This window comes from Stegostoma tigrinum, chromosome 20 (genome assembly GCF_030684315.1).
Source record: "Stegostoma tigrinum isolate sSteTig4 chromosome 20, sSteTig4.hap1, whole genome shotgun sequence".
In the NCBI taxonomy this organism is placed as follows: Eukaryota; Metazoa; Chordata; class Chondrichthyes; order Orectolobiformes; family Stegostomatidae; genus Stegostoma; species Stegostoma tigrinum.
This window is the reverse complement of record NC_081373.1, coordinates 44,901,510-44,913,483: the sequence shown is the minus strand read 5'-3', so window position 1 is coordinate 44,913,483 and position 11,974 is coordinate 44,901,510. Positions and strand designations below refer to the sequence as shown.

Here is an 11,974-nt window from a genome sequence, read left to right as displayed (position 1 = left end):
AGACCTAATGGAGATGGAGCGTTCGCTTGTCAGAATGTCTTCATCATCCGCTCGCTTCGATCTCTCGAGCTTTAATTCCCCGCACATTCACTCCACCCTCCCATCCTCATGCCCCTTGATTGTTCAAGGCGAACTCAGGTTCCCGTTAAACAAGCACAATACTACTAAAAAACCAGAAGAACTGAGGATGCTATAAATCAGGAACATAAGCAAAGTTGCCGGAAAAGCTCAGCAGGTCTGGCAGCATCTGTGGAGGAGAAACAGAGTTAACGTTTTGGGTCCGGTGACCAGAAGGGTCTGAGGAAGGGTCACCGGACCCGAAACGTTAACTCTGTTTCTCCTCCACAGATGCTGCCAGACCTGCTGAGCTTTTCCAGCAACTTTGTTTTTGTTTCAAAAATACTACAAAGTATTTACAGCGTGGAAATAGACCATTCCGCCTGTACCTGGTCCATGTGAGATGAGTGAGGTAAAAGTCAGTGCAATTACTATTACATCGTGGGGAATGGGTAGGCAGTGTGGAAGAGGATATCTTCAAATCGCCCAGTAGCTTTGGCCCTATGGATGCAGAAGCTAGTCAGGGAAAGGCTGATGCGCCGACAGGTTCCCTGTACACATTGAGCCCAGAGAATGGTGCATTCTGTCTCGGAAATAAGTGAGATGCTGTCCACAACGGAGTGATTTTCATTAAGCAAAAGTGTGTTAAGCAAAAACGGGAACGGAATAAGGGAGGAGACATAATAAAAAAACAGCTTGTATTATTTGATCTAAGTGATATTTTCCTGCTGACCAAAACTGTTCAATTAGACTCCATGGAGTTCTGTGATAACGCACAATGGGTACTTTCTCGGTACCAGCCCCGCATTGAAAAGTTGCTCTTTAGTTTCGTTTCCTCATTTCACTTTCTGAACAAGTTGAAGAATTGACTTCAAGCAGTTGTCACGGGACTCAGACATTAGATTGAACAGCAACACACCAGACACTCACCTCGATCAACTCACATTAGAAGCAGATTTGAAGCTGCGAAACAAATTCAGCAGGATTTCCATCTGATCAGTACTATGAGATAACAACCGCTGGAATCTCTTTGGTGTTACAATGTATCTAGACTATTAAAGAAGTTTATTTTCGGAAATAAGGAAAGAGTTGGTATTCATAACGCTGAGATTATTTGTTCATGGGGAAGGTGTAATGCTAAAGACTGGTAATTGTTAGAGAGCATTCTTCATATTGAGTAATATTTCAAATTAGAATTAAATTAGCTTCTAATTTGTACTAAATGCACTAAATTAAATTTACATTTGATGTTTGCATGCTGTCAATGCACTCAGATCGTTTTAAGAAGGAAATGTTTGATGCTCCATGATTTTCTAGAAGGGATTTATTTATTTACAAATCAAAGCGAGTTCACAGCATGAAATGGGATGGGTGGGAGTGAACATAACATGGAATCTACAGGCAATCCAGTTTAAATTGAACACCTGGAAGAAAGAGAGACAGGAAGAACTGCCGATGCTGGAGTCAGAGAGAACACGGTGTGGAGACGGAGGAACACAGCTGATCTGGCATAGATAACAAAGTGTGGAGCTGGATGAACACAGCAGGCCAAGTAGCATCTCAGGAGCACAAAAGTTGATGTTTCGGGCCTAGACCCTTCATCAGAGAGGGGGATGGAGAGAGGGTTCTGGAATAAATAGGGAGAGAGGGGGAGGCGGACTGAAGATGAAGAGAAAAGAAGATAGGTGGAGAGGAGAGTGCAGGTGGGGAGGTAGGGAGGGGATAGGTCAGTCCAGGGAAGACGGACAGGTCAAGGAGGTGGGATGAGGTTAGTAGGTAGGAGATGGAGGTGCGGCTTGAGGTGGGAGGAAGGGATGAGTGAGAGGAAGAACAGGTTCGGGAGGCAGAGACAGGCTGGGCTGGTTTTGGGATGCAGTGGGTAGAGGGGAAGAGCTGGGCTGGTTTTGTGATGGAGTGGGGGGAGGGGAAGAACTGGGCTGGTTGGGGGATGCGGTGGGGGAAGGGGAGATTTTGAAGCTGGTGAAGTCCACATTGATACCATTGGGCTGCAGGGCTCTGCTCTACAGCAGATCTGGCAGCGTCAGAGAAGCAGGAGCGTTAAGGTTTCAGGTTGGGACCCTTCTTCCGAAGTGGTGGGCAGGGGAGGAGGGCGAGGGGATCTCCGGAATAAATAGCGAGGAGGGGTGGGGGCTGGGGACGGTAGGTGGGATGCTGATAGGTGAGTGCTGGTAGGCAGTGGTGGGGTTTGGTCAGTGAGGTAGGAGGACCGGATAGGTGGGAGAGAAGATGGACAGGTTGTGTCAGATCAAAGAGGCGGGTTGAGAGGGAGGGTTGGCCATGGGATGAGGGGAGGCAGGGAGATTTTGAAACCGGTAAAATCCTCATTTAGGTCATTGGGCTGTAGGCTCCCGAGACAGAACGTGGGGTGCTGCAGTTTCGGCTTGGCGGGATTGTGGCACTGAAGGAGGCCTGGGATGGACATGTCATCCAGAGAGTAGGAGGCGAAGTTAAAATGGTTTGCAACCAAAAGGTGTTGTCATTTGTCGCAAACAGTGCACAGGTGCTCTACAAAGTGGTCTCTGAGCCTCTGTTTGGTCTCCCCAATGTGGAGGAGTCCACATCAGGAGCAGTGGATGCAGTAGACCACATTGACAGATGGGCAGGTGAACATTTGTCTGACGTGGAAGGTTTGTTTGGTGCCATGGATGGAGGTGAGGGCAGAGGTGTAGGGGCAGGTGTAGCACTTCCTGCGGTTGCAGGGAAAGATGCCGAGGAAGGTGGGGATACCGGGGTGTGGGGGACGATGGAGTCATGGAGAGACTGGTCCCTATGAAAGGCAGATAGGGATGGGGAGGGAAATATATCTTTGGTTGTGGGGTTGGATTATAGGTGGTGGAAGTGGCAGAGAATGATGTGTTGAATACGGAGGTTAGTCGGCCGATATGTGAGGACAAGGGGAATTCTGTCTGTGTTTTTATCGGGGGGAGGGGATGTGAGGGCAGAGGTGCGGGAAATACAAGAGATGCAGTTGAGTGTGTTTCCAACCACTGAAGGGGGGAATTTGCTGTCATTGAAGTAAGAGGACATCTGGGATGTTCATGAGTGGAACACCCCATCTTGGGAGCAGATGCAATGGAGGTGGAGAAATTGGGAATAGGGATTGCATTCTTGCAGGAAGGTGGGTGAGAGGAGGTGTAGTCTTGGCAGCTGTGGGAGTCGGTGGGCTTGAAATAGATGTTGGTTTTGAGATGGCAACAGAAAGGTCCATGAAGGAGAGAGATGTATCAGAGAGGGTCCAGGTGAATTTGAGGTTAGGATGAAAGGCATCAGTAAAGTTGATGAACTGTTCAAGTTCTTCGTGGGATTTTGAAACTTCACCAGTTTATGCTCCTGCAGCTCCACACTGAGATAAAAGAATAGTTAGCTCATTGATAATAGCCTGCACTGAGCATATGTTAATCTTATTCAGTGCAATTGCCATTAGAAAGATGCTGGCAAGGATAGCATTGAATTTTCTTTTCCATTTGTTTGAAGAATTAAGTGCCGAATACTATTGAGCCGCAAATTTGGAACTCCTAACGTTGATTTCAAGAAGTCTGAGCAATGTGAAAGATTACCTATATCTACATTTATTCTGATACAGTGAGTTAGCACGGTACATTTTGGGGAAAAAGATGGAGCTGAAGACTCATGTGGGGAAAGCTAAGGATTTCAACTCTGGTAAATGGTGTACTCATAAATGAAGGGTACAAATTTAGCTGGAAGTCAATGAAATAGGAGACAAGAACGTGAATGTTTCCTTCATCATGAAGGGACTAGATGTTTTTGAGCAGGTATCGACCCAATGTTGCCCATGTACGCCTAGAACCTTGGAACTGTTCTGAAATATATGTAATGACAACATGAGAAAGAATGAAATTCTACTGAGAATTGCAATCCAAGCAAGGAAAAAACTAAGACTTAAGACTCTTACAGTTTACGTTTTAGAGTTGAGGAAAATCTCTCATCACTATGGAGATGGCAGAATCGTTAAAAAATCATCCTTAGAGAGGCACTTGTAGGTATCCAAAAGAGCGTTCTGCTGAGAAATTGCCAGGAGTATTTCACACACAACCATGAGCTTGATTAAGGCTGTCTCCTGTTGGTTTGTATCATTTTTCCCACCAATGTTTAGAGAGTGATTACTTGAGAAATGTCATTACAAGCGCACAGAAGTTTACCATTTGAAAGCAGTCAAAGTTTTTGGTATCCAAGTATTGATATGGTTATTTAAAAATGTATGTAATATTTTAAAATGTGTTTCAAAATGATTCGATCAATATCCCGTTCATTCTGTGGTTAAATAGAAGAACGGTTTAGGAAGATATAGGAAGAAGTAATTGATTTCTTTGTAGTGCGAAGGAAAGAATACTTTGTTTTGGTCAATAGCTAGACGTTGTACTATGCACCTGTACTTACATTCAATACATCATCATTCTTTCAACGAGTTGTCAGTTAACTAATTTTGACTTTGAGGGGAAGTCCTCTCCGCTCGCAAATACATCAGCCAAAATTAAAGGCACTATGAATTGAACAATGTATTTGTAATAAGTCAGAAATCACATAACACCACGCCAAAGACCAACAGATTTATTTCAAATCACAAACTTCTGGGCCACTGCTCCTTCCTGGGGTGAAAGACCTGACGAGGAAGCAACTCTCTGAAAGCTTGCAATTCCAAATAAATCTGTTAGACTGTAACCTGGTGTCATGTGACTTCTCACTTTGTCCATCCCAGTGCAATACCGTCACCTTCACATCATGTTTTTGTAGAGATGACAATTCATTTTGTAATCAAACCACATGCAGAAGAGACAGAACTGTTGGAATGAGATGAATTGTGATTCATTTTATTCTCTTGCAGTGACACACAGAAGGATTTGCTGGAAGTGAAGCTCAATCAGCTTCAATGTCACTTCACATGGGCCCCACAGAAAGAAGCCGTTGACTTGGATGATATGAAACAAAGATTAGAAGATTCAATACAACCTGATGTGAAATATCAAGACAGGTCTTACAACCAACTAGCTTTTGTAAACTGCCTGCAAGGAAACTGTGAAGAGGCAATTCAGAATTTAAAGGAAGCTGAAAAGATTCTGAAGGAGCAACATCAAGATGAATTTGAAAAAAGAATTATTGTCACCTATGGAAACAATGCCTGGGTTTATTATCACATGGAGCGACTGGAAGAGGCTCAGTACTACCTCGACAAGCTGGAGACGGCCTGTAAACTATTTCCTGAAGCATCTCAGTTTACAGCAATGATACCCGAGGTTTATGGGGAGAAGGGTTGGTCACTGTTGAAATCTGCTGGCCAATATTATGAAGAGGCAAAGGAATGTTTTAAAAAGGCCCTGCAGAAAGATCCTGACAATATTGAGTGGAACATTGGCAATGCCACTGTTCTGTCTCGTTTGGAATGGATTTCTGGGACCCCAGAGAGTCGTGGGCCCATGGAATCAGTGAAGTGGTTTAAACGTGTGCTGGAGCTTGATCCCGATGAATCTGTATCCATGGTGCTTTTGGCTCTCAAACTACAACGAAACGGGAAAAATGCTAAGTGAACGAGCATTGCAGAAGTCCCCTGATCTCCCTTATGTGCTCTGATATGCAGCTCAGTTTTACCGACTCTGCAACAACGTGGATAAAGCTCTGGAGCTGTTGGACAGAGGATTAGAAATTAGTCCACACTCTACCTTCATACATCATGAAATAGGTCAATGTTACAGAACCAAATTGGATCAAGTGATCAACAATCCACTCACTGAAGATCCTTGCAATCCGGCATTTCAACAGAAAGCTGAGCTGATCAATAAATGCAAGTACCATTTTGAAAAGTCTTTCAAGAAAGAGTCAGTGACATCTATCAAGCCCAGCCTCGATTTTGCAGCAATTTGCTCATTACATGAAGAATATGACAAAGCACAGGAAATCTACAGCCATCTCCTGACACTGGAAGGTATTCGCCCAGAGAACAAGCAAGCGATACGTTTGGCGGTAGGGTTATTCCAATTGAATTGCAAGAATTCAGAATCAAACGCCATCCGACATTTTCTGGAGGGAGTGAAAGTTAATTACAACTCAGTGGAACGGAAAAAGTGCTGTCAAAACCTGGAGAAGATAGCTGCAAGACAACTTTGCAGGAATCCAAGAGAGAGTGAGGCCCTTGGTGTTCGGGGATTCCTGCACCAGCTCGATGGGGAGAAGTATGAAGCGATTGAATGCTTTAAAAAGGCTTTGGAGTTTGATCCTGACAATGACGAATATTTAAGTGCTCTTTGTGAGCTACGCCTTTCCATTGAGGGCAGAAACAACTCTCCCTATGAAAACTAAATGATATGTTGAAATACATAGAGGCCGCGATCTATAAATGGGGGTACATTTCTTTTACATTCCATGGGAAACTTCAAAGTAAGCATTTCACTTCTGTGTGTTAATTTTCCTTAAGGCCCTCTTTGCAATAATTCTAAATGTACTTTATTCAGGAATATTGATCACACTGTGGAACTATCCAAATCACAGTAATTTCCATAAAGTTAAAGGTTCTACTGAGTGTGAATAGAAACAAAATAATGTCAGATACAGGGAAATAGTGTTCAATGGCAAAGACCGTGTCTTTTTACTTTTCTGCACATTGAATTGTGGACTGTTATGATAAATAGAACTCCTTCAAAATCAAGAATTGCAGTATGAATTGAAGAAAAGTAACCTGACACACATTGTAAACACTGTTTATGCAGCTGAAACAGTTGGAGTGTAGTTTGCAGATGAGCTGGAGACAAAGGAGGTGTACACAAATGGAGTTGAGGCTGACAGCAAGTAACTGATTGGTTTGTGGACTAGTGACCAATTATCAATGGCAAAGACCTTCTGCCTGCCAACAACAATAAGATTGGTTCTCAAGTAGCTGAACATCTTGAGATTAAGAACAAGAGAGTGAGAAGATATAACAGCCAAGTCGCACCAGTAGCATCGAACTGACAATGCAGAAAATTATGCAGATCTATCCTGAAAACAAAAAAAAACAGGACAAGTCCAAACTGGTCATTTACTACTCCATTTGTCTACTCTTCATTATCAATAAAGTGACAGAAGGTATGATCAACAATGCTATCAAGCATTATTTGTTTACTAATAACTTGCTGACTGATGCTCAGTCTGGGTTCTGCCAGGGCTACTTAGCTCCTGATCTCATTACAACCTTGGTCCAAATATGGACAAAAGAGCTGAATTCCAAATTATCTCAGCCCCATAACATTGCTGAAGTAGGTTATCTGAGGTCCAACTTCTTTAGCTGCTTTATCAATGACCTTTCCTCCACCACAATGTCAGAATCTGGAATGTTCGTTGCTGGCTGCGCAACTTGCAGCACCATTCCTGACTCCTCAAATGCTGGAAACAGCCCACATCCATACGCTGCGATACCTGAAAAATATCCATGATACGTGGCAACTAACATTAGTGCCATCCAAGGTCCGGGCACCAAGACAAGAGAATCTAGCCATCACCTCTTAACAGTCAATGGTATTACCATCACTGAATCCCCCACTGCCAACATCCATGATGTTACTATTGTCCAGAATCTGACCTGGACCAACGTAACAACCACATCTTTTAATCTTCCTTTACTTTGGATTACAAACACAGAAAAATAACTGGCTTTAAACCAGGTCTGTGAAAGAGTGGCTGCTGGATTAAAAACAAGTTACTGGAGCTCAATGTAAGTTGTGTTTCCACAGCTGTTTTGTTCAAGCAGTGGGGGACGATATTTGAGTCTTAGCAACGCTAAACTTTGCCTGGAGACAGGCTGCTGATTGTTTTTTTAATTAGGACCAGTTGTGGAAGCCACAAGACATCACCTTGGCAACAACTCTCTGATTTGCTCCTGGGCAAACGAACAACTTGACTGCGAACAATCCAGGGGCAGAAGATCTGCAGACTGAAAGAAACAACATTACTCTTTTCCTCCATCACAGTGAAGAACTGAAATGTTAATGATAGCTATTCTCTCCCAGCAATTATTTCTAACTCTTGACTGAGCAACTGAACAATGAATGTGTCAGCCACGCCTTCTCCTCTCCTGCAAGGAACTGAAAGCACTTGGATATGAAGATCAAATATCAGAAGGACTTGGAAGAAGCAAAAGGTACACCTCAGTGAATTCTATGGACTTGTGCTCTTGAACCGTATTTCCAATTTTTTTTTCCCTTCACTCATAACATCCATGCTTGCTTGTTTGTTTGTCTGAGCCTGTCTGCTTGTATGCATGATGAGATTAGAGCTTCAGCTAATAGAGTTCTATATTGATAATTCATATTTTTGTTTGCCTGTTGTTGCAATTCATTTATTTGTAATAAATAGTGGATCTTGTTAAGTACAGAAGTGTGGTCTGTGTTTTCTGTTAACCTGAGTCCATCTAATCACCTCCAGTTCCCCCCCCCCACTCCACCCGCGTCTACAAGGTAGACTAAAGAGTATGATGTTACAGTCTCCACTCATCTGGATGAGTGCAGCTCCAACAACACTCAAGAAGCTTGATGCCATCCAAAAGAAAGCAGCCCACATGAATGGAACCCCAACCACCACCTTCAACATTCAGTCCCTTCACCACCAATGCCAGCGGTAGCAGTGTATACCATCTACAAGATGCACTGTAGTAATTCACTAGGGCTTCTTCTGTAACATCTTCAAAACCCGCAACGTCTATGGCTAAAAGGATAAAGGTAGCAAATGTGTGGGAGTATACCAAAGCCATGCTCTCCGCCCCCCTCCCACCATCATGATTTTGAACAACACCAATGCTCCTTCTCTGATACTGGGTTAAAATCCTGGTACTCCCTTCCTCACAACATTATGGGTATGTCTACACGGAAAGCATTGAGTCATTCAAAAAAACATCTCATCAACACATTTCCTGTGTTAATTAGGGATTAATAAATGTCTAGCCTGCGATGCACGTACAATGAAAAATTTGGATATTACAATAAAGTGGACATGTTACTGGCAATGTTTTATCTTGCAATCATCAAGACAAACACAAGCAGGTCAAATGTGAAACAATCACAATAATTCATGCTACAGGAAAAAAAGAGTAAATAAAAACCAAAAGAACTGCGGATGCTGTAATTCAGAACTGTTCTGAGGAAGAATCACTGGACCCGAAACATTAACTCTGTTTTTTTCCTTCACAGATGCTGCCAGGCCTGTTGAGCTTTTCCAGCAACTTTGTTTTTGTTCAGGAAGAAAACGAGCATTGATTTGCCAGTTAATCAGAATGAATTGTACTGAAATGAATTGTAATGAAACATATTTCTAATTAAATTGAGCCAAGCATCAACAGTCTCTGTAGAAGTCAACACTAGAAAGCAGTTCTCCTAATCAAAGCACGTTAATTGTTGCCTTCTGATGTGTGTACCTCCAGTAGGTTTCTTTGTTGATGCAAAAATGCTTATGTTATCCCTTATAAAATCAGAAACTACGAGGTGGGTAATGTGGAAAGATCTCAGAGATGCTTATTAGAGCTTCCTAATTCATACAAACACAAATCACAGGTACTTCAGGGGTAACTTTAAGCTTTTTGATAACATAACGTAGCATAATTCCATCAGGGTATCATACTTCAAATGATCACATTTGAGAAGCTGGGGCATTTATACCCTTAAGTCACATGCGCTGATGATATCCTGAGCAAATCTTTTTAAGATATGCTGACATACTAACTGTGAGATATAACACTATGCTTGCCTGATTAAGAATTCTACAGGAAGTAATGATATCAATACCTGTACATTACAGGCACAGTGAATGATAAGCCCAGAGAGTGAATCCTTAAGATTTCACATTGCATTTTAGCTCATATAAGGGGACACAAAACTACCTTAATGTGCCCATTATCTGATTTGAAAAGGCATAAAGCTTACTGAAATAATTGATCAATACTACAGATAATTGACCCCTTTGGGAACCAGATAGGTTATTACAAGCTGTAAGATGTTCAGATGACCATCACCCTTAAGGTACCAATCAGAGAATGGTGTATGTGGTGCATGATCAACCAACAACTGACAATGTAGTTCCTCAGCCAGAGTCCTCGAACACCGCTGATCACGAGGATGCGCAGGGTGTCAGACCGGGTTAACATGCATCAGCGTTCTGCAGTGAGGTCCATAACCGTGGGAAGATGAAGGATTGAAAGATCCACAGAGGCCGGAGTGTGTATTATTGCTGTGAAAGGAACAAAGACAAAGAGGCAGGAACCAATCCAGATACTGACTGCACCCAAAGGCAAACCAGGGACATGGCATCTATTTAACCAACTGACTTTTTTAAGTGTTACTTTTTATTACTCAATCAATGTTTTCTGAATTATGTCACCAGGTGGTCTGACAGAGAGGAAGAATCAATGGAAACCGTCGTAATATCAGGTTACACAATTTCTCTTTGGATACCCCTGCACCTTACAGATAGGCCGTTTGTAAGACACTGAGAAATGGAGAATAGAGAAATAAAGGCAGTCAATCTCAGTTGTAGAATGCAAATGAGAGCTCACGCTTGAATTAAGGAAACAAAATTCACGATTGAAAAGGGCTGCCCAGCTTTCCCTCAAGGGAAGAGACTCAAAGTTAACCATCACTACGTTCAGAGAGTTACGTGGTTGTAAAAGGGATTAAAACTTCAGCGCTGAGAATAGCTTTGGACTGATCCCCGGAGAATATTCTCAAATGGACATTTATAAATTAGAACAGTGGTCAAAAAGTTTAACTGATGCTACCCCAACTGAGATGATATTGCGTCTCTCATCAGAAACTCATTGTGCCCTAGATGAAATAGGTGGAGAGGGAAAATTGACTGGCACAAATGACAAAATATTTCAAGGGAGCAGATCCACCCTGCCTCAAACTTCTGTACCTAGTGAAGAACTAAAGAATGCATTGAAGGGTTCAGTAACAATTTAAACAAACCTCTGTCTGGGAATCTTGGAAGCTGCCTTTACATGCGTTCAATTGCTGCTGAGTGTGGAAGGTGCAGTAAGGTCTAATGGGACAGAAGACTGAGTAAGGGGTCAACTTTTAACAGTCAACAGGAGATGGTGCAGAGAATTGTAAGTAGTGAAGTGTAAGGCATAACATATCCCTCACTCATTAATCAACCAGTCCAACAAACAGCCTGCAGAAACTTCTTACCTGCGTAAACAATCACATGAATCATCTGGGCTCAGTAGCCTCATTCTGTGCTCTACATAGAATTATCCATCATGTAATTTCAATGTCGATGCAGTTGTAACTTTAAGCCCAAGAGCAGAGATTTGCCAAACCATGTGAAAGTTACAAAACAGAAACATCATCTTCAGCTCAAGTTGGCATTTTAGACTCAGAATTATATTAGAATTAGATTTTATTGTCACGTGCACTCAAGTATAAAAATACGGGAGTAGAGAGAAAAGTGTGCAAAGTCCTTATTCTCTGGCGCCATCTTGGTTATAAAACCAGATCTTTTTAAGAAAAAGCAGAAATAAAAGAAACAGAGCCAAGAGGAAAGAAAAATTGTCCAGTTCTTAAAGCCCCATCTCAATGAAGATGTATGAAACACCCAGCCTCTGATGCAGGCGCCCCGGCCAAGCTTTGGCCTGTAATCTTTTGCTGCTGCTGCCACTGCCACTAATTGTCAATTGCGATGCTGCAGCCGAGATTCCTTAATGCCTTCTCCACAAGTAGTTACCCTAAACCTGTACTCCCACCCCATCCCTTTATCCCCATTTCTTTCAATTGCCTCTCTAACCTATTTAAGAAGTGCATTCCACAGTTTCAAATGGATCAGCAAAAATGTTGTCTTCTTCCTGTCCAAAATCTTTTAAACATTTCATTTCTGTCTGCCTGATCTAGATCCCCAATCACCAAATAGCAAGTTTCAATTTATT

The 11,974-nt window shown here is 42.4% G+C and overlaps 1 pseudogene; it reads left to right on the top strand.

Moving 5' to 3' along the window:
* Positions 1 to 560: 560 nt before the first annotated feature.
* On the top strand, positions 561 to 6,406 carry LOC125462054 (interferon-induced protein with tetratricopeptide repeats 5-like; annotated as a pseudogene).
* The last annotated feature ends 5,568 nt before the right edge of the window (positions 6,407 to 11,974 follow it).